General features: G+C 46.0%; 1 protein-coding gene across 5 annotated transcripts in view; it reads right to left on the reverse strand.

Moving 5' to 3' along the window:
• Positions 1–19,385, reverse strand: part of OSBPL10 (oxysterol binding protein like 10) — a 726,220-nt gene that overhangs the window by 24,732 nt on the left and 682,103 nt on the right. The window lies entirely within an intron of this gene.

Raw genomic sequence — 19,385 nt, forward strand, 5'->3', positions numbered from 1 at the left:
GATCTTCTGGAGTTACTGCTGGAAGATCCGAGGCCTCTTCCTCTTCACGAGGACCTTCTGCAACAGGGGCCGTTCACTTATCAAGACTTACCGCGTCTATGTTTGACAGCATGGAGGTTGAACGCCAGATCTTAGCTCGGAAGAGCATTACGAACAATGTTATTCCTACCCTGATACAGGCTAGGAAAGGAGTAACGTCTAAACATTACCATCAAATTTGGAAAAAGTACGTGTCTTAGTGTTATCTCCTCTTTTTGCAAGCAGGTGTGGATATGGGCCTGCGTTTGGGCTCCATAAAAGTCCAGATTTCGGCCTTGTCCATTTTCTTCCAGAAACAATTGGCTGTCCTCCCTGAGGTTCAGACTTTCTTGAAAGGGGTTCTGCACATCCAGCCTCCCTTTGTGCCTCCTACGGCACCTTGGGATCTTAATGTGGTGCTGCAGTTCCTGCAGTCGGATTGGTTCGAACCTTTACAGGAGATTGATGTCAAATTTCTTACTTGGAAGGCGGTCACATTATTGGCATTGGCATCTGCTAGACGTGTGTTGGAATTGGGGGCATTGTCCTGCAAGAGCCCCTACTTGATTTTCCATGAAGATAGAGCTGAGCTCAGGACGCGTAAGCAATTTCTTCCAAAGTTTGTGTCAGCTTTTTATATCAACCAACCTTTTGTGGTGCCAGTGGCTACTGACTCGTGGGTTCTTCCTGGGCGGCTGCCCGGTTTGTCTCGGCTTTACAGCTTTGCCAAGCGGCTACTTGGTCAGGATCAAACACGTTTGCTAAGTTCTACAAGTTCGATACTTTGGCCACCGAGGACCTAAAGTTTGGTCAATCGGTTCTGCAGGAGCCTCCACGCTCTCCCTCCTGTACTGGGAGCGTTGGTAAATCCCCATGGTACTAATGTGGACCCCAGCATCCTCTAGGACGTAAGAGAAAATAGGATTTAATTACCTACTGGTAAATCCTTTTCTCGTAGTCTGTAGAGGATGCTGGGCGCCCGTCCAGCACTTCGTTTTCCTGCATTTGTTACTTAGTTAAGTACTGCATTGTTACTTGGTTAAGTACTGCATTGTTACTTGGTTAAGTACTGTTGTTCAGCCGTTGCTGACTTGTTTCAAGCTGGTTAGCTTGGTTTTCTGTTGTTAAGTGTGAGCTGGTGTGAATCTCACCACTATCTGTGTATTTCCTTCTCTCAAAGTAGGTCCGTCTCCTCGGGCACAGTTTCTAGACTGAGTCTGGTAGGATGGGTATAAAGGGAGGAGCCAGCCCACACTATTAAATACTTAAAGTGCTCATGGCTCCCAAGGGACCTGTCTATATCCCATGGTACTAATGTGGTCTCCAGCATCTACGGACTACGAGAAAAGGATTTACCAGTAGTTAATTAAAATCCTATTTTTGCTGCAAAAAATGTACTGTACAGGAAGGTATCCTGATCCTGGCACTTGAGAGGCCGGCAGTCAGAAGACCGTCAGTGGCATCCCAAAGCACAGAATCTTGACATTTGCTAGGTAAGTATTCTATGCCTCCCCCACTACACCCCTACCCTAACTCTCCCTCCTACCGCACACCCCCAACAGCCTAACCCTAACCCTCCCCGCTTAGTGCCCAACCCTCCCTCACCGTAACCTAACCCTACCCTCTTAGTGCGAACCCTCACTTTTTAGAGCCTAACCCTCCCTCCCCGCAGCCTAACCCTAATAACTCCCCCCCAGCCTAATTCAACCCCTTTCGCTGGTGCCTAAACCTAACTCAACCCTACCCTGCAGCCTAACCCTAAGCACCACTTGTATACTTGTGATCGGGATGCAGACAACAGGGATTCCGGCGCAGGCTTTGTGATCGATGTCGGGATCCCAATATTGGTCTTCTGACCAGTGCCGGTATGCTATCCGGATCTCGACTAGCTCTGAAAAGCTGGGTCATTTCATGTGACTCACGTTACCATTCAAGTTTTTTTAAAATTAAATGCACTACACAGAAAAATGAAGCTAAAATTTAACATTTTAAAGATATGGACACTAATATATATGTCGTATGTAGTCATAATTAATGCTCAGAAGCAGAAAACAATGCACTCTTAGTAGCTACAGTTTATTATTTATATTTGTGACTCGTGTTACAACAGAATGGACATAGGAACGGAGGGGACTTATATGTTTATGTAAACCTGCTCTTCTACTTATTTTTAGAATATGATTGTTATACTTATAAGACCCTACACTTATCATTGACACACACAAAAAAAAATGACTTAACCAAATTATACTTAAAATCAATTTTGACATTTGACTCATCTTACATACGAATGCGACTCACGTTACATTTCTGTTCCTAGTCAAAGGGCTCTGATACAAATTACTCAAACCTGTAGAATCCACGTGAATAAATCAATGTACGCTTATTTATTTCCTGATTAACTGTGAAGAAGTATAAAATATTTCATCTGGTGATGATGGCCATATAAAATATGTTTATAAAATATGTGGAAATTAGCCGCTTTTGCATCCACTTCAACAACTTCCATATATGTTCAAGGTTTACACACTGGGAAAATGTGTCCTATATTTCATGGAATGACCAAGTTACGCTTTCCAGAACTTGCCCAATAGCTTATGCCATCTTTCAATGGGGTTAACCACTGTAGTCTAAGGGCTTCATTTGTTGGGAGGTGGCATCTTTGATACATTACCCAGATAATTAATCTCCTATTGCAGCAATATGTGGTGATAAGTGATTATAATTACTGGGGCTAAATAAAAAATAAAGATAAATAGTCAAATATTCTGTACAACATGTAAATAAGCTGGACATAATGGCAAAGAAGGCATGTTCATAAGGCTATTACACTCATTCTTATCTAAACTCTTATATATAGAGAAACTGCTGTGTTTGCAGATTATCTACTCGAAATGATTTAGGAACGGTATGTTTCAATGTTACTGTACATGTATAATGTAATCAGATCAGTGCTCAATCATGTCTGGAACTGTAGTCTGCCATACCTGACAATGGCCCAAATGTATTAAGCCTTAAAATGTGAGTGATAAAGTACCAACAAATCAGCTCCTAACTGTCATTTTTTTAAACACATCCTGTAACATGGCAGTTAGGAAGCTGATTGTTTGGTAGTTTATCACTCTCCACGTTATCACTTTTTAAGGCTGAATGCATATGAACCAATATTTGCATATGCCAACACAGGATATGGATAGTTGGGAGGTATGGTTTATGGAAACGCCCTGTGCTCCTGGGAGGATACTCAGATCTGTGATAACGTAAAGCATTAGGGCATACTTTTCTCAGACCTATTTAGGGGACGCAGAAGCAGTGTGTGCAGTTAGACTTTCAGCTAACAGGGGTAGAAGAAATGTAAACTACAATGTCAGTGTTCTCATAATTATCAACATACTTTCTACGTCTGTATTTTAATTCTATCAGCCTCACATTATCTGCTTACCCTGCTAACATCATTATTATTACTATCAGAACCTTACAATACCTTCTGACATTTGGGTACTTGTGCACTGTTATATGCCAATGATAATAACTTTTTTTTTTTAAATCATTGATGCAACACTAGAAAATAAATGTATTGCTTTTAGATCAAATACTGATGTTGTTACAGTATTTTTACCGTGTGGGCATTATACCTTTAAACATGCCAGTTGTTTAGCTATAACACCTTCACTCTAAACTGCTTTAAGTAGCATCTTCAGGTTGCACCTACTCTGTGGAATGTCCTCTTACGCACAATAAAAATCTCCTCTAGTCTTCAAACCTTCAAGTGTTCCCTGAAAACTCACCTCTTCAGACAAGCTTATCAAATTCAAGAACCGCCCACTTAGCTTAATATCTAATTACATTCCCTCTGTACAGTACACACATCCTAACATACACTATTTTCTTTTTCTTCAATTTGACATCCTCATGACATGTTCAATATTGCTGTGTGACTATATTATACTACAGGTGAAACTCAGAAAATTCGAATATCGGGCAAAAGTTCATTTATTTCAGTATTTCAACTTAAAAGGTGAAACTAATATATTATATAGACTCATTACATGCAAATTGAAATATTTCAAGCCTTTATTTGTTATAATTTTGATGATTGCGGTATACAGCTTAAGAAAAACCCAAATCCAAAATCTCAGAAAATTAGAATATGACATAAAATCAATAAAAAAAAGGATTTTAAATAGAGAAATGTTGGCCCTCTGAAAAGTATAATCATGCATATGTACTCAGTACTTAGGGGTAATTCCAAGTTGATCTTAGCAGGAAATTTTTTAGCAGTTGGGCAAAACCATGTGCACTGCAGGGCAGGCAGATTTAACATGTGCAGAGAGAGTTTGATTTGAGTGTGGTGTGTTCAATCTGCAATCTAATTTGCAGTGTAAAAATAAAGCAGCCAGTATTTACCCTGCACAGAAACAAAATAACCCACCCAAATCTAACTCTCTCTGCACATGTTATATCTGCCCCCCCTGCAGTGCACATGGTTTTGCCCAACTGCTAAAAAATTTCCTGCTGCGATCAACTTGGAATTACCCCCCTAGTTTGGGTCCCGTTTGCATGAATTACTGCCCCTATGCGGAATGGCATTGATTCTATCAGCCTGTGGCACTGCTGAGGTGTTATGGAAGACCAGGATGCTTCAATAGTGGCCTTCAGCTCTTCTGCATTGTTCGGTCTCATGTCTCTCATCTTTCTCTTGGCAATGCCCCATAGATTACCTTTTTTCTTTAGCCCAGGTAATGCGCTTCTGACGTTGTTTGTTGTTCAGGAACGGCTTGACAAGAGGAATACGACATTTGAAGCCCATGTCCAGGATCCGTCTGTGTGTGGTGGCTCTTGATGCACTAACTCCAGCCTCAGTCCACTCCTTGTGAAGCTCCCACACACTTTTGAAAGGCCTTTTCCTGACAAGAAAAAAATAACTGGTCTGTTGCTCAGTGGTCCAAAGTCCTCTTTTCTGATGAGAGCAAATTTAGCATCTCAATTGGAAACCAAGGTTCCAGAGTATGGAGGAAGAATGGAGAGGCACACAATCAGGCTTGGACTGGCCCACAGGGGTACAGGGGAAACTACCGGTGGGCCCCACTGCCTGGGGGGGGGGCACCTCCTGCTCTAAGGATAAGGTTCCAGACTGTGCACTTGAATTATACATTATACATCTGTTACCTTATACTGGACTATGGTGTATTTTCTACAGTGCATTGCTGTAATTAATCTGTTATTAATCTGGTACATTATCATGCATGCAGCAGCTGAATTTACTGTATATATTTATGAAGGGGCCCAGACGTTGCACTCTCTAATGGTTAGTCAGACCAATGAGGTGGCAGGCCACACCTCCTCTGCAGACTGACCACACCCCTAAACATGGGCCCCTACCACTGCATCCCCCCGGTGGGCCCTACATGCCCCAGTCCGATACTGCACACAATCCAAGATGCTTGAAGTCCAGTGTGAAGTTTCCACAGTCTGCGTTGATTTGGGGAGCCATGTCATCTGCTGGTGTTGGTCCACTGTGCTTTATTAAGTCCAGAGTCATTGCAGCCGTCTACCAGGACATTTTAGAGCACTGAATACTTCCTTCAGCAGACAAGCTTTATAGAGATGCTGACTTAATTTTCCAGCAGGACTTGGCACCTGCCCACACTGCCAAAGGTACCAAAACCTGGTTCAATGACCGTGAGATTACGGTGCTGGATTGGCCAGCAAACTCGCCTTACCTGAACCCCATAGAGAATCTATGGGGTATTGCCAAGAGACAGATGAGAGACATGAGACCGAACAATGCAGAAGAGCTGAAGGCCGCTATTGAAGCATCCTGGTCTTCCATAACACCTCAGCAAGTGCCAAAGGCTGATAGAATCCATGCCACGCCCCATTGAGGCAGTAATTCATGCAAAAGGGGCCCAAACCAAGTACTGAGTACATATGCATGATTATACTTTTCAGAGGGCCAACATTTCTGTATTTAAAATCCTTTTTTTATTGATTTTATGTAATATTCTAATTATCTGAGATTTTGGATTTGGGGTTATTTTAAACTGTAAGCCACAATCATCAAAATTATAACAAATTAAGGCTTGAGATATCTCACTTTGAATGTAATGAGTCTATATAATATATTAGTTTCACCTTTTAAGTTGAATTACTGAAATAAATGAACTTTTGCACGATATTCTAATTTTCTGAGTTTCACCTGTATATTATACAGCCCACCAAGAAACTCTGCAATAGGTAGCACCTATCCTTGTGTATCCAAGCCTATTTCCCTATAGATCGTAAACTTGCAAGCAGGGCCTTCCTTCCTCTATGTCTGTCTGTTATTACCCAGTTTTGTGTTATCACTGTTGGGGATCGGTATGGGATCCCTGTGTATGGGATGCCGAATGTCACTATACCAACATCGGAAATCTGGGCGGCAGAATGCCGGCATGTGGCGAGTGCATCGAGGCCCATTGTGGGCTTGCTTTGCTCGTCATGCTGCGGGCATGGTGGATCGCTTTGCTCGCCAGAGGTTCAATGGGTGTCATGGATATCACCTACCTTCGCTGTATTCCGGCGGCGGGATAGTACCTCTGTCGGGATTACGGCGTCGGTATTGCGACCGCCGGGATCCCGGCGGGTGGTATTTTAACCACATACCCACTGTTGTCCCAATTGTGAAGTGCGACTGAATATGCTGCGCTATATAAGTAACTGTTAATAAACTGTTAATAAATAATTACCCTGTTGGAATACTGCCGCCAGCATAGTGATGTTAATCTCAGAACTGTCTATAAAGTGACCATCAACCATAGAAATATCTCCTATTGCAAGTTACTTGTCTTCTCCAAAGGCTAGGCTAATGAACAATCTTTGCATTGGACCTACTATACTAATGTCTCTCCCCTGTGTCACTGCAGCCTCCCTGTTTTTCTCTAGCACTTTGCTGTGTCACTCCAGCTCTCCCCTGTTTCTCTCTAGCTCTCCCCTATGTCACTCTGGCTCTCTCCTAGAGTCACTCCAGCTCAACCGTGTCACTACAGCTCTCCTCAGTGTTACTCCAGCTCTTCCCTGTGTCCCTCCAGCTCTCCCCTTGCATCCCGCCAGCATGCCCCTCTGTCACTCCAGCCCCCGTTTCTCTCCAGCTCTCCCCTGTATGCCTTCATCTCTCCCCTTGTGCTCCTCCAGCTTTCCCGTGTGTCACTGCAGCCTCCCTGTTTCTCTTCAGCTCTCCCATGTCTCTCTAGCATTCCTATTTCTCTACAGCTCCGCCCTGTCAGTACAGCTCCCCCGTGCCACTCCAGGTCTACCCTTTTATCACTCCAGTTCCCTGTGTCACTCCAGCTCTCCCCTGTGCCATTTCAGCCTCCCTGTTTCTCTTCAGCACTCTCCTATGCCTCTCTAGCTCTCCCATTTCTTTACAGCTCTCCCCTGTGTCACTCCCGCTTTGCCCTGTGTCATTCCAGCTCTGCTCTCTGTCTCTACAGCTCTCCCCATTGTCACTCCAACTTTCCTCTGTGTCACTCCAGCTCTCCCCTTGCATCACTCGAGCTCCCCTGTGTCAATCCAGTCCTCCTCTGTGTTACACCAGCCTCCCTGTTTCTCTGTAGCTCTTCCCTGTGTCACTCCAGCTCTCGTCTGTGTCACTTTGGCTCTCTCCTTGAGTTACTCCAGCTCTCCTCTATCACTGCAACTTTCCTCTTTGTCAATCCAATTCACCCCTTGCATCACTTCAACTCTCCCATATCACTCCAGCTATCCCCCTGTGATACTCCAGCCTCCCTGTTTCTCTCCAGCTTTCTTTTTAACCAAAGCAGAGAAGCAGAGAAATAAAAGTTCTTTGTTTTGGTGCGCTTATAAATAAAATGTAACTTTTATTGTGTTTCAATTAAAATCATCAACAAAGTCAGCAAAATATTTAAAAACTATATTTAAAAACTGATACTTGATACACAAATCTGTATCAATTAATGTGTAAGAAAATAAAGTAACAAAGTGATTAAAAACCAAAGATGAGTCCCACTGTGTTTTTTATAAATTATCCTTATTTCTAATAATATTTCATGCTTATTGTGTGTTGTATGTATGAACCTTATATACAGTGCATCCGGAAAGTATTCACAGCACTTCACTTTTTCCACATTTTGTTATGTTACAGCCTAATTCCAAACTGGAATAAATCATTATTCCCCACAAAATTCTACACACAATACCCCATAATGACAAAAAAAAGCTTTTTCTGTGATTTTTGCAAACTTCTTAAAAATGGAAAACTGAGAAGTCACATGTACATAAGTATTCACAGCCTTTGCCATGAAGCTCAAAATTGATCTCAGGTGCATCCTTTTTCCACTGATCATCCTTGAGATGTTCCTACATCTTAATTGGAGTCCACCTGTGGTAAATTCAGTTGAATGGACATGATTTGGAAAGGCACACACCAAGTGGCGTAACTAGAAATTTTGCTCCCCCAAGCCAAAAAAAGTTCAGGTGCGCTCCCCCCCATTGCCATTTGAAAAGTAAAGAATTTGCGCACGCTGCAAGCATGGCCTCATAGGAAGGGGCATGGCCTCACAGGAAGGGGTGTGGCATTGCAGGAAAAGACTACCTTATGCCCCAGTTTTGCAACCTGCACACCCAGACATTGGCAACCGAGGAAAAATAAAATCCTGATTTATGCCCCTTACATTATTTGTAATTTTTCCTCCTTATAGTAATGCCCTTGACACATTATGCCACACACCGCAATGCCCACTTCACTTTATACCACACACTGTAATGCCCCTTACACATTATGCCACACACCTTAATACCCATTACACAATATGCCACATACCATAATGCCCCTGACACATTATGCCATACACCGTAATGTCTGCGACACATTATGCCACACACAATAATGCACATTACACAATATGCCACACAATGTAATGCCACTGACACAAAAATGTATATTAGCCGAAATTCATATTTACGCCACACAGTACGAGCTGAAACTTATATTAGGCCACACAGTATGAGCCCAAACTCACATTACGCCACACAGTAGAGCCCAAACTCACATTACGCCACACAGTATGAGCCGAAATTCACATTACGCCACACAGTATGAGCCAAAATTCACATTATGCCACACAGTATGAGCCGAAATTTACATTACGCCACTGAGTATGAGACAAAATTTACATTTTGCCACACAGTATGAGCCATATTCAACCAATAGAAAGATAAAACATGGATGATGATGCATAAAATATGAGTAATGGCTGAGAAGGAAATGAAACCCACCGGTGAGGGTAGTAGGTGCTGCAGGTGTAGCGATGCAGGGTACCCCCAGGAAAATACCCTGCTGGTGGCTCCCAATGATTGAACTTCCAAACGCCGTGTATTCAGTCCAAAACGTGCACTGGAGGGTAACGCATTATGCCACACAGTATGCTCCCAGCAGTGCCAGATACACATAGTACTCCCAGCAGTGCCAGATACACATAATACCCCCAGCAGTGCCAGATACACAATGCCGTCACAGTGGTGCCAGTCACACAATGTCCCCAGTGTAGTGCCTATTACACAGTGCCCCCAATAGTGCTCACCCCAAGGCTGCTGGGCTGCTGCTTCCGCCGCCACCATCCATGTCTGAGGGGAGAAGAGCACAGAGTGCATCTCTCTTGCCCCTGTGTCCCGACTCCTGTCTCCGGCGACCATTTGAAATATGGCGCTGGTTCGTGAGCCAATCAAAGCTCGCAGTCCGGCAACCAATAAGGAGCCAACGCTGCTGGTCCATGAGCTCTGCTTGGCTGACAGATGGCACCATATTAGAAATGGCTGAATGGCTGCCCACAAAAGGGGATGAGTGGGCAGGGCACAAGAATCATTGCAGCAGCAGGCGTGTGTGAGAGGGGGTGTTGGAACTTAGGGGGTGCTTGTGTGTACTAGGCACCCCTCATGCTCACGCCTTTGCCCTCCACGCAGCCTAACCCTAACCTGCCCCCACAGCCTTAACCTAATCATACATACGATCATGATACTGACAGTCGGGATTCTGGCGCTGGCATTGTGATCGATGGGATCCCGGCATCGGTATTCTGACTGACAGCATCCAAAACAATTGGTTTTGTGCCCCATACACCATTTCCTATATATATATTTTTGGCTCCCCTACTGAGATAATGACACATATATAAGTATATTATATATCTATATAATATAGCTATATACACAGTACACATAATATATAATATAAAAGGGAAAATATATAAATAATATATAATATATATGTCATTAACTCGGTAAGGGAACACAAAAATGTGGGATTTTGAATGTTGGATAAGGGATACTCAACCTGTGTGTGTGTGTGTATATATATATATATATATTTTGTCGAAGTAAAAAAAAAACATTACATAGAGATAACATACAGACTCCACACTTTATGAGTCGCTAAGCTTGCAAATATGTGCAGCGAGCACAGCAATATATGGTAACATACGCATTTACACAGACATGCCACAGAGATAGATTCGACACATATTTCATACAGCACATAATTATAACATATCAAGCGCCAGACATCATAATGTTTTAATTATATAATGGAGTAACGTCATGTATGTGTATTATTGGAACGAAGCAAGATAGACATGTTGTGCTTGGTATTACAGTAACCAGATTAATGTGTAGATTCATTTGATGCTTGTTATTAAGTTGTAGCTCACTGCAACAAGTAGATATGATTTAATGTATGAAAGCTAAAGTCACTCTTATTAGAACAATGGATTTTCTGGAAGACAGTATGATTGTAGCCTGGCCAGTGGCTATCTCCTGTAATTACACCATCAGGGCTGGACCTTGTTAGCATACGAACAGACCAGTGACTCATCATGAATGAGAAAGTTCCCTCCCTTAGACTAGTCTGTGCACTCCCCCAAACTACATAGTATAATGCTGAAGAGACACACAGAAGTCTCTGCTTCTTGTTTTTCCCCTGGGTTCTGAGCGAGATGGAGTGTTGGTAATATTTTGCTTCTGTTAGCTGGAGTTGAGAGCTAAAGATGGAGGAACTGGAGCATAGAAAGCATTGAGCAAAATATGGTAATTGTATCGCTGGCCTGTAACTGTATGTATTTGATTTAGTTTGTAGTAACTGCTTACTGTATAAATTGTAACCATGTAACTATATATATATACTGTACATTGTGATATATTGAATACATATCCTTTTAATAACAAATATATACATCAATGAGCTTTGGAACTCAGATAATGTGTGGGTGTATTGTTTTCTCTTAAGGGATGTAGTGTTTTGCGACGTACAGCGCACTTTTATCGTATATGGTACTAAGATGCGCCTGGCGTCCGCAGTATAGATTAGAGCGGGCATTTTAAATATTTGTTAGAAAGCAATTTGGTATTTACAGATGAGGGCTGCGTCCGCGATATCATGGTCTTGATGATGCACTGTACATTACAAACGCGGCTGTGATCGACCGGCTAACGATGGACGCATCGCGATGCTGACGAATAACATCTACGTGTATTGTTGTGTTACCAGTAAGCCACTGATATGAAATTCAAGGGACAGTGTTTTTCTCATAATATTTAAGTTGCTAAAACGTATTTTTATTGTTGCAAAACAAAGTTCAAATAAGTCATATTGTGTTTGATTCAGATTGCATTGTTTATCTGTTAAGTAGAATTTAAAAGTACATTTAAAAGTTGCTGCATATCCATGATATGGATGTGTTAGCATGCTGAGAAATTTTGTATATTTTTTTTAAACTCAGGACTAAAGTAACTTTGGTGCCAGTGTGGAGTGTGATTTCTATGTGACAAGGAAGCCGCATGGTCTGTCCCCCGTTTTGGACTAACCACATGGCCTGTCCACCATCTTGTGTAAACCTCATGGATGTGGAAGGGGGAGGAGCAGTGGCCATTTTAGGAAGGTCACTTTCTAAATAGCTGATTTTCAGTGTGCTCAGAACAATCAGTTTCCTTTGTCACATCCAGTGGTGTGGGGGGCGAGGGGCTGCGGGGGCGCCACTGACTTTGCACAGATTGACATGTGGACGAGCGTCCGCATGTCAATCTGCGGTCTCCTCTCCCTCCTTCCCTCAGCTGCTGCCTCCTGTGTTGGAGGGACACGGAGCGCACATCACGCGCCCCCCTGTGTCCCTCCTGGCTCTCCCCCGGCCGGTCTAATAAAGGAAGTGCCGTTCGTGAGCTCTGATTGGCTCATGAACCGGCACTTCCTTTATTAGACCGGCTGGGGGAGAGCCAGGAGGGACACTGGAGAGGCGCGCTATGCGCTCCGTGTCCCTCCAACACAAGGGAGGGGGGGAAGCAGGCACTGGGGTGGCATATACCTGGCACTGGGGGGGCATATACCTGGCACTGGGGGCATATACCTGGCACTGGGGGGGCATATACCTGGCACTGGGGGCATATACCTGGCACTGGGGGGGGAATATCTGGCACTGGGGGCATATACCTGGCATTGGGGGGGAATATCTGGCACTGGGGGCATATACCTGGCACTGGGGGGAATATCTGGCACTGGGAGGGAAGCAGGCACTGTGGGGGAATATCTGGCACTGGGGGCATATACCTGGCACTGGGGGGGAATATCTGGCACTGGGGGGGAAGCAGGCACTGTGGGGGAATATCTGGCACCGGGGGGGGCATATACCTGGCACTGGGGGCATATACCTGGCACTGTGGGGGAAGATCTGGTACTGGGGGCATATACCTGGCACTGGGGGGGAATATCTGGCACTGGGGGCATATACCTGGCACTGTGGGGGAAGATCTGGCACTGGGGGCATATACCTGGCACTGTGGGGGAAGATCTGGCACTGGGGGCATATACCTGGCACTGTGGGGGGAAATCTGGCACTGGGGGCATATACCTGGCACTGTGGGGGAAGATCTGGCACTGGGGGCATATACCTGGCACTGTGGGGGAATATCTGGCACTGGGGGCATATACCTGGCACTGTGGGGGAATATCTGGCACTGGGGGCATATACCTGGCACTGTGGGGGAATATTTGGCACTGGGGGGAGCAGGCACTGAGGGGGCATATGTGGCACTGTGGGGGAATATCTGGCACTGGGGGCATATACCTGGCACTGTGGGGGAATATCTGGCACTGGGTGCATATACCTGGCACTGTGGGGGAATATCTGGCACTGGGGGCATATGTGGCACTGGGAGCACGGCCCTAGCAACAAGCACTACCCCCTAGCAACGAGCATGACACCCAGTGCATGAAAACCCTGGCAACGAGCATGACACCCTGAGCATGAAAACCCCTGGCACCGTGCATGGAACCAAGAGCATGAAACCCCTGGCAACGAGCAGGTAATTTAAAAGTAATTGGAAGCCTTACTGTAGAACTTAATGTGTAATGGGCATTACGGTGTGTGGTATACTATATCACGGGCATAGGCCCTCATTCCGAGTTGATCGCTCGTTATTTTTCATCGCATCGCAGTGAAATTTCGCTTAGTGCGCATGCGCAATAGTCGCACTGCGACTGCGCCAAGTAACTTTGCTATGAAGATAGGATTTTTACTCACGGCTTTTTCTTCGCTCCGGCGATCGTAGTGTGATTGACAGGAAATGGGTGTTACTGGGCGGAAACACGGCGTTTTAGGGGCGTGTGGATGAAAACGCTACCGTTTCCGGAAAAAACGCAGGAGTGGCCGGAGAAACGGGGGAGTGTCTGAGCGAACGCTGGGTGTGTTTCTGACGTCAATCCAGGAACGACAAGCACTGAACTGATCGCACAGGCAGAGTAAGTGTGGAGCTACTCTAAAACTGCTAAGTAGTTTGTGATCGCAATAATGCGAATACATCGGTCGCAATTTTAGGATACTAAGATACACTCCCAGTAGGCGTAGGCTTAGCGTGTGTAACTCTGCTAAATTCGCCTTGCGACCGATCAACTCGGAATGAGGGCCATTGTGTGGTATGTGGTATAATGTCTCAGGGTCACTGCAGTGTTTGGCATAATGTATCACGGACATTGCGGTGTGTGTCATAATGTGTCAGGCATTACGGTGTGTTGTATACTATATCACGGGCATTGTGGTATGTGGTATAATGTGTCAGGATCATTGTGGTGTGTGTCATACTGTGTCACAGACATTGTATGTGCTATAATGTATCAGGGGCATTGCAGTGTGTAGCATAATGTATAACGGGCATTGCGATTCCTGTCATAATGTGTCACAGGCATTACGGTGTGTGGCATAATGTGTCGGGGGCATTACAGTGTGTGCATATTGTGTCATGTGCATTATTGTGTGTGGAATAATGTCTAAGGGCCATTGCAGTATGTGGCATAATGTATACTGGGCATTACTATAAGGAGGAAAATTACAAATAATGTAAGGGGCATGAATCAGGATTATTTTTCTTTCCTGTGGTGGCTAATGTCTGGGCGTGCAGGTTGCAAAACTGGGGTATAAGGTAGTCTTTTCCTGCAATACCGCGCCCCTTTACGTGAAGCCACGCCCATTTCAATGAAGCCACACATCCTTTTTGGCAGCGCGTGCATATTTGTCCCTTTACTAGTGCCAATTATGGGGGGTATGGGGGGGGGGGGGGCGTCGAAAGATTTTTTGGCTTGGGGGAGAAAAATTTCTAGTTACGCCACTGGGTCAGGCATACAAATTGTTTAAACCTGTGGCAGCAAGAGGCAGGGGCGGAACTACTGGCGGGGCAGGCAGTGCATTGCACTGGGGCCCCGCCGCACTGAAGGGCCCACAGCCGCCGGCCGGCATTTAGACCAGATTGACATGCGGACGAACGTCCGCATGTCAATCTGTGGTCTCCTCTCCCTCCCTGCTGTGGTGCCTGCTCCCCCGGCCCCCCCCTCCCCCCCCCCTATGTGTTGGAGGGACACGAGCGCATCGCGCGTCTCTCCTGTGTCCCTCCTGGCTCTCCCCCGGCCGATCTAAGGAAGCATGTGCCGTTCGTGAGCTCTGATTGGCTCACGAACGGCACTTCCTTCATTAGACCGGCCGGGGGGAGAGCCAGGAGGGACACAGGAGAGACGCGCGATGCGCTCGTGTCCCTCCAACACATAGAGGGGGGAGGGAGGGAGGGGGGGCCGGCGGAGCAGGCACTGCGGCATATACCTGACACTGGGGGGACAGATCTGGCACTGGGGACATATACCTAGCACTGGGGACATATACATTGCACTGGGGGGGCATATACCCGGCACTGAGGGCATGTACCTGGCACTGGGGGGGCATATACCCGGCACTGGGGGGGGGCATATACCTGGCACTGGGGGCATGTACCTGGCACTGGGGGCATATACCTGGCACTGGGGGGGACATATACCTGGCACTGGGGGGGAGGCATATACCCAGCACTGGAGGCATATACCTGGCACTGGGGGGGAAGCAGGCACTGGGGGGAAATATCTGGCACTGGGGGCATATACCCGGCATTGGGGGGGCATATACCCGGCACTGGGGGCATATACCCGGCACTGGGGGCATATACCTGGCACTGGGGGGGGAAGCAGGCACTGGGGGGGAATATCTGGCACTGGGGGCATATACCTGGCACTGGGAGCATATAACTGGCACTGGGGGGGCATGTACCTGGCACTGGGGGCATATACCTGGCACTGGGGGCATATACCTGGCACTGGGGGGGAATATCTGGCACTGTGGGAGAATATCTGGCACTGGGGGGGCATATACCCGGCACTGGGGGCATATACCCGGCACTGGGGGCATATACCTGGCACTGGGGGGGAAGCAGGCACTGGGGGGGAATATCTGGCACTGGGGGCATATACCTGGCACTGGGGGCATATAACTGGCACTGGGGGGGCATGTACCTGGCACTGGGGGGGCATGTACCTGGCACTGGGGGCATATACCTGGCACTGGGGGGGAATATCTGGCACTGTGGGAGAATATCTGGCACTGGGTGCATATACCTGGCACTGTGGGGGAATATCTGGCACTGGGAGCATATGTGGCACTGGGAGCACGGCCCTAGCAACAAGCACTACCCACTAGCAACGAGCATGACACCCAGTGCATGAAACCCCTGGCAACGAGCATGACATCCTGGCACCGTGCATGGAACCAAGTGCATGAAACCCCTGGCAACAAGCAGGTAATTTAAAAGTAATTGGAAGCCTTACTGTAGAACTTAATGTGTAATGGGCATTACGGTGTGTGGCATAATGTATCACGGACATTGCGGTGTGTGTCATAATGTTTCAGGCATTACGGTGTGTTGTATACTATATCACGGGCATTGTGGTATGTGGTATAATGTCTCAGGATCATTGTGGTGTGTGTCATACCGTGTCACAGACATTGTATGTGCTATAATGTATCAGGGGCATTGCAGTGTGTAGCATAATGTATAACGGGCAATGCGGCGCACGCATTTTTCTACCTTTGCTAGTGCCAATTACGGGGTGTATGGGGGGGGGGGGGGTGCCGAAGGATTTTTTGGCTTGGGGGAGAAAAATTTCTAGTTACGCCACTGGTCACAATGACTCATTGTATGTCATGCCGCAGCCGCACACCAGCGCTCCCGTGACCCGCCCGTCATAAGGAACGATTCTGGCCACCCGCACACGAAGGAGGGAGGTGGGTCCGTCCCTCCCTCCCTCATATACAAACAGGTCACAGTCTCTCAGTGAAGGAGAGAGCCGCAGCAGCGCTTTGTTACTGGTGGAGGCGCTGCTGCTGCTGCTCCTCTGCTTCACTATAGGCTGTCTCTGAGAACAGCCTATAGGGAAGCAGAGGGGCAGCAGCAGCAGCGCCTCCACCAGTAACACAGCGCTGCTGCGGCTCCCTCCTTCACCTCCCTCCTCCTTCTTCTCTACTGCCCGGGAAGCTGCACCGAGGAGCCTGAGCCAACAGAGAGGGTAAGTATAATTCTTTCTTTCTTTCTTTCTTTCTTTCTTTCTTTCTTTCTTTCTTTCTTTCTTTCTCTTTCTTTTTTTATTTGTTGGGACTGCCTGCTGCAATGTGTAAAAAGGGGGGACTGCCTGCCGCTATGTATAAAAATGGGGAATCTGCATGCCGCAATGTAAAAATGGGGAATCTGCCTGCCGCAATGTAAAAATGGGGAATCTGCCTGCCGCAATGTAAAAATGGGGAATCTGCCTGCCGCAATGTGTAAAAATGGGGAATCTGCCTGCCGCAATGTAAAAATGGGGAATCTGCCTGCCGCAATGTGTAAAAATGGGGAATCTGCCTGCCGCTATGTATAAAAATGGGGAATCTGCCTGCCGCTATGTGTAAAAAGGTAGAATCTGCCTGCCGTAATGTGTAAAAAGGGCACGCTATCTGCCGTTATGTGTAAAAGTGTATGGTGTCTGCCGTAATGTGTAAAATGGGGACGCTGTCTGCCGTAATGTGTAAAATGGGGACGCTGTCTGCCGTAATGTGTAAAAAGTGCACGCTGTCTGCCGCTATGTGTAACGAGGGCACGCTGTCTGCCGCTATGTGTAACGAGGGCACGCTGTCTGCCATTGTGTAAAAAGTGTATGCTGTCTGCCGCTATGTGTAACGAGGGCACGCTGTCTGCCGTTATGTGTAAAAAGTGCACGCTGTCTGCCGTTATGTGTAAAAAGGGGAATCTGTTCGCTGTAAGGAGTAAAAGGGTCTCTACCTGGTGTAGTGGTGCTACTGTGCGGCGTAATTTGAAGAATGGAGACTACTGTGCACCGTTTTATGAATTGGTATTATTTTGTGGACACACCCCTTCCCCACGAAGCCACGCCACTATGTATTTTTGCGCGCGCCTGCGGCGCGCACTGCCCATGGGGTGCACTTAGATGGGATGGGGGGGGCCCAAAGCATTTTGTTGCACCTGGGCCCACCGCTTGCTTGTTCTGCCACTGGCAAGAGGGGTTGGTGAGTTTGATCCTAAGGTATTGCAAGTGGTATGTCTAACCAAAGTCATATAAGACAAGAACAGAAATATAAGAACTGTTTGAACTTGTAGCAACAATAAACAAGTAGGAAGAAAAAGAGAAAGCAAGTACACCGCCATATGTAGATGTGGAAGCAGTTACGGCCAGCATACAAACTATAGAAAATAAAAAAAATATGAAAAATATGACTGTAACCTATATATGTACTAATGAATGTTGAAGTTTTATTCAGGAGAAGGCGACCTGATTGGTTTCAGCCATTTCTCATGCACTCAGAGGAGTATCCAACCGGTAAAAGAAGAGCGGTAGCCTGCGGGGACAGTGGCTGAGACCAGTGAAACTGGTAAGTGTGGTATCATTCATGTACATATATAGTAAAACCCCAAAATAAAATAAAAAAATCAAGAAAGTAACGTCAGAAATGGAGAAAAACCTGTCCGCACATTAGTATTTGCCAGTAGTAAAGCGGATAGAGACAGGGTAACCCCCGGGTATTTCTTTTAGTTACCATATAAGAAGTATTCATTCCTAGTAATGCCCCTAGTCAAGATGAGCTCGGAAATGTTTGTTGGACCATGTACAGACCCTTAATACGGGATGAGAAGGATTGAATGAATACTTCGCATGACCTAGAAGCTTGTTAAAAAAATTTTTTTTGTCTTTTGCAGTAACAGAAAACTCTCCGTCTGTATAAGATCACTGGTAAACACTAATTCGGCAAATGGGAGGTGGCTGTCTCTGTGCTAATGGACGGGCTCAATAAGGCATTGAGGGTCAGGGTGAAGACTTCTTTGCCAAATTGGAAAGTGGTCACAGTAGGTAATCTTAGAGAGTGCGCTATTGAGCATCACAAGAACATTGTTAGGCGCAGAGAACAACAGAAGGAGAAGTTGAGGACGGTAAGTATACAGGCTCTTACAGGAAAGACTCATCAGCCCAAACCCCAGACCCCTAATGGTAAGCCAGGGTTAATAACATGTTACACTTGTAGGAAGGAAGGGCATTTTGCCAGAGATTGTAGGAGTAGTAGGACACATACTCAATATAGACAGAAAACACAAGCCACATTATTAAACACATAGACGGGACCAAGGGACATATACTAAGGAATCACAAGCCATATAGAAAACACAGATTCGGCTAATGGGAAGAACAAAATAAATGCAACATTACCCTTTGACAAAACTTGCTGGGGTTAAGATGGGGCCTCTAAACTTTTGCTTCTTTTTCCTAGCAGAAATGGCTCCTGATTAACTTAACAGGAGCTTTGTTAGATATGATATACATATAATGTGCTTCCGCTCAGGAAGTACAAAGTATGTTAGACACCCACGAAGACTAATGTTACATTTCACTGTTCTAGATTCATGTCCATCACAGGTAGAGGAAATTATCTCACAGATACCGGGTTCCCTATGAACTTAGGATGGACAGGACACTGGATTGATGGCTG

This window comes from Pseudophryne corroboree, chromosome 5 (genome assembly GCF_028390025.1).
Source record: "Pseudophryne corroboree isolate aPseCor3 chromosome 5, aPseCor3.hap2, whole genome shotgun sequence".
Lineage (NCBI taxonomy): Eukaryota > Metazoa > Chordata > Amphibia > Anura > Myobatrachidae > Pseudophryne > Pseudophryne corroboree.